The sequence below is a fragment of the Gracilinanus agilis genome, chromosome 5, assembly GCF_016433145.1.
Source record: "Gracilinanus agilis isolate LMUSP501 chromosome 5, AgileGrace, whole genome shotgun sequence".
NCBI lineage: Eukaryota > Metazoa > Chordata > Mammalia > Didelphimorphia > Didelphidae > Gracilinanus > Gracilinanus agilis.
The window spans coordinates 215,652,371-215,656,954 of NC_058134.1; positions in this window are offsets into that span (position 1 = coordinate 215,652,371).

A 4,584-nucleotide genomic window follows, 5' to 3' on the forward strand; every position below is an offset into this window, starting at 1 on the left:
CACTTCCCAGCTGTGTGACCCTGGGCAAGTCACTTGACCCCCATTGCCCACCCTTACCACTCTTTCACCTAGGAGCCAATACATAGAAGTTAAGGGTTTAAAAAACAAACAAACAAAAACTTCCAAGGGAGTGTCCTGCATTTTTTGAAGGGACTTTTGGGTCATTAATCATTTACTAGCCCCAACCCCAGCACCTCAAAAGTCCACATAAAAGAACTGGACAAGGATGGTAGGGTGAAGATCTCAAAGGATGGGATGCTCAGAGGGGGCTTCCTGGAAGAGGTGGCATCATCTATGTTGAGAGGGAGGGAGGAAAGGCCAGACATCAGGACTTGGAGAAAAGAGGTAACGGCAGGGATCGGGATCGTGCAGGTCCCCTAGAGTAAGAGGGAGAGGAGACTAGAACTCGGGAAGGGTGAGATGGTGGCAGGCTGGGGAGGGCCTTGAAAGCCAGATCAAAGAGTCAGTATTTAATACAGAGCTTAGCACAGTGCCTGGCACAGAGTAGGCACTTAATAAATGTTTCTCGGTTGATGGGAATACAACAAAAATAGTAGCCTCCCCTCCAGAAGCTTACATTTGAATGGGGAAGATGATGCCATGGAAATAACGATCTATCTCTGCACCTATGATGGTGCAGTATATCCACATGTGCATGGAGATAGTCAGATGTGTGGGTGGCTCAGACAGAAGGCACTGGAGTGGGAGAGGGGAGGTGGGAAAGGCTTCTCATCAAAGATGGGATAGAAGAGGAGCCTTGAAGGAAGCCAGGGAAGCCTGGAGGCAGAGGTGAAGGGACGGGATACTGCCATCACGGGCCATAGCCAGTGAGAAGGACTCAGGCAGGCGACAGAGCTTTGAGTGTGACACGAATGGCAACCAGGCTGGTACAGTTGGACCACGGGGCAAATGGAAGGTGTAAGAAGGCTTAAGGGAGGGGCAAGAAAGGTAGGAAGGGTTCTGAACTCCATGCAGGCAGACACACCTGAGCCTTGGGAATATTGGAGTGGCACCCGGGTGGAAGAAAGAGTAGGGCAGAGGGAGCCTGGAGGCAGAAATTAGGAGGCTATCGCTCTAGTCCTGGCGTGAGATGCTCAGGGTCTGAAGCACATTTATGAGTGAGCAGAGAGACAGGGACACGTGGGAAGGGCCTCCTGAAGATAGACGGGACAAGAGTTGGATATGTGGGGAAAGTCCTAGCAAGGAGTTAGGGATGACACTCAGGCTGGGTGCCTGGGGGACTGGGAGAAAGATGGGGCCCTCAACAGTAACGGGGAAGTTGAGAAGAGAGGAGGGCTTGGGGACGGGATGCTGAGTCTTGTTGAGTCTGAGATGCCTACAAGACATCCTGTTGGACATGTCCAGCAAGCAGCTGGTGATACAGGCCTGGAGCTCCGAGGACAGGGAGGTAAAGGCTGGACAGACACATCTGGGGACCATCAGCAGAGGCCTGAATCCAAGGGAGGTGACGAGATCCCCAAATGAAATAGCACAAGAGAAGAGGATCTAGGACAGAGCTTTAGGAGACACCCAAGATTAGTGGGAAGATCCAAGAAAGGCCACAGAGATTGGACTTCAGAAACAAGAGAGAACAGATAGAGGGTTTTAAGCAGAGGCGTGCCATGTGCCTTGGTACAGAGATAGGGCTGTAACCTATGATTTCATGAGGAGAGTAGGAGGCAGATTCTGCTCTTCCATCTAGGTCTTTGGACTGACCAGAGTTCTCACAACACCGACATGACTCTCTCTTTAACATAGACCCATTTCTTACTAAGCCCTTCTCAGCTCTGACATTTTCCCAAGGTTCTAGGTTTCTATGACTTTCAATTCTAGTAAATGATGAGGTCATTGAGGATCAAAGAGGGTCCCTTCACAATATGGAGGTGAAGATTCAAACCCAGGATGCTAGATTTAAAATTCAGAGAATCTGGGTTCCAATCCTTGCTCGGTACAGCCTTGGGCAAGTTCTACCCCTTCCTGGGCCTCAGTTTTCTTATCTGTAAAATGAGAAGAGCCCCAGCTTTCAGATCCTATGACTTCCAGCCAAGCCATGGCTTTCTTTAGTTCAAGCCTTTTCTAGCTTATCCATCCAGTGGTTGGGGCCAGCAGTCCTGGAAACCCTCCGGGGAATTCTATGAAAAGACTGAAACTGCCCCTCTCCTTCTCTTCCCCAAGCAGGGACCCCACTTCCTGCCCGGCTGTACCCTTGTCCATGGCACCATGCCACCTGCCTCCCCCATTCCAGGCAGGGATCCGGTGTTTGCCCCTCAGCCCCCAGGGCCTCTGCTACATCTGGCACGCCATCCCTGGCACAGGAAAATGACATTCCATTGAGGGCCCCCCCAGCATCTACACCCACCCTTGCCAATCCTGGATTCTTGGCAGGGCAGGAGAGGGGGTACCTCTGCCAGAGTCATGGGAGAGGAGCTCAGGGGGGGCTGTGAAACATTGGCATAGAGCCAAGGCTGGGCTCCACCTGTTCCTGGGAGGAGGAACAAGGCAGAAGGTAGAGGCTGACTGAAATTCCTCCTCCCTCCCCCAACACACACAAATATTTAGATTCTCCCATCAGGCCTAAAGAATGAAGTAATCAGGAGCCAGGGTCAGGTGGGCGGTTCCTTGTATAAGTGCCTGATCCAGAAAAGTTAATAAATGCTCATCTATTGACCTGAAAAGAAATCTTCTAAACAGACAGTGTTGAGTCAAAAAAAACCCGATAAAGACCAGGACTCAGACTCGGTAGGCCAGCTTCCTAAGGGAGGCAGAAATCTTAGCTCTGCCACTTGGTGTGTGACTCTGGGCAAGTCATTTCCCTCTCTGGATGGGTGAATGGGGTCAAATGTAAGCAAATCAATTCTCCGAAGTAGCCACTATCTAAGGCTTTGCTGGCACTGACATTCCCTGTTCTAAGTTCCCCCCAGGATCTGATCACCTCTGATCTAAGACTCTTCCCAGCTCTGCCATTTGTCTAAGGTTCTAGGCTTCTCTGACTTCACCCAGTTTCCCCAGTGTGGGCACACCCCACGGTGCCAGCTTTAGGACAGTATCTGGGGCAATGATCTATTTGGATTTCCCCTCTTACCTACCCCTCCCATTCAGAGTCCTTCAAGGGAGCTGGCGGGAGAAAGGGAAGAGGAGGACGCAGGAAAGGAAGTGAGGAAGCAGTTTGAACCCAGAGAGAAATTAGTTCAGGCAGAGCCAGTAGGGAGAGAAGGGGAAGAAGCCAGCGACCCCTGACTCCTTGCTCCTTCCTCCCCCGTAAAGAAAAGAACAGGGTGGCCCAGGAGTCTGGAAAGCCCCTGGGCCTCCTAGGAGGGGGCAGGGTGGTTCCGGGGTGACCTCATCCTCCTCAGCTCCGGTGGTGGGGACTGGACCGACAGGAAACCCAGGACATCAGATGCTCTATATTTAGCGTTTTTGATTCAGCTCCGAGACAGACGATATTCCTGACCTCTTCATTGTTTCAGACCGGCCAGGGGGCAGGCAGGCTTTGCCTGAATGGCTCAATCCTGAGAGATGCCAGGCTGTCTGGGCATGCTGTAGGCTGGAGCCTAGATGAGTGCCAGGAGTGCTAGGGAGTGGCCTAAGTGTCCCCTAAGCTCTTTCCTCCTCTTCTTCCTCCTCTTCTTCCTCCTCCTCCTCCCTTTTATCTTTAATCTTAGAATCCATACAAAGCATTGGTTCCAAGAAAGAACAGTGAGGGCTAGGAGGTTAAGTGACTTGCCCAGGGTCACCCAGCTAAGATGTGTCTGAGGCTAGATTTGAATCCAGGGCATCCTGTTTCCAGGCGTGGCTCTCTAATCCAATGAACCACCTGGCTGCCCTCTCACTTCTACTTCTGAGGAATAGCCTAGGAAGAAGGTAGTCTGGATGCAGAAGCATGGGGCAGGGCCATACATGGGACGGGACCTGAGTTAGGGAAAGAGAGGGATGCCTTGGGGAGAGTGGAGAAGAGAGGAGCCAGGATGGGGTGGGGGTCAGTGGGAAGGGCAAGGAGGATCCTATTTTCCATCAAATGAAATAATAGTTTTTAGCACAGTGCCTGGCACAGGCACTTCCCTTTCAGAAGTTGGTTGGAATGAGTTGTGGGTGGAGAAGGCTTAACTAACCACCCAACCCCTTGCAAGTGTCATGAAGAGAGTCCTGGATCTGAAGGCATGAGGGCTATTTTCTGCCTGTGTGGTTTCAGGCAAGTCCCTGAACTTCCCTGGGCCTCAGTTTCTTCCTTTGTCAAATAAATGGAGACTAAATGGCCTCAATGACCTTTCTGGTTCTAAACAGAAGATCCTTTGTCTGGCGTCCAAAACCCTGCACAACCTAGCCCCAGGCAGTCAGCCTTTGTGAGTCACCTACGAATGGGCCCGAGCTGAGACCTCCAAGTGGTCCCTGCCCACAAGGAGCTTCCACTCTAACACTCTGCCCTACTTTTGAGCATTTCTCCCATCTCAGAGCTGAAAGGGACCTGGGCTGCCATTTTCATCCCACCCAGACCTCTCTTCTACAACACCCCTGTCGACGTGGAAGCTTGTGGCCTAGGGAGATCTGATGAACCCCACGTTTTAGGAATAGCTTGTAGGTTGGAGA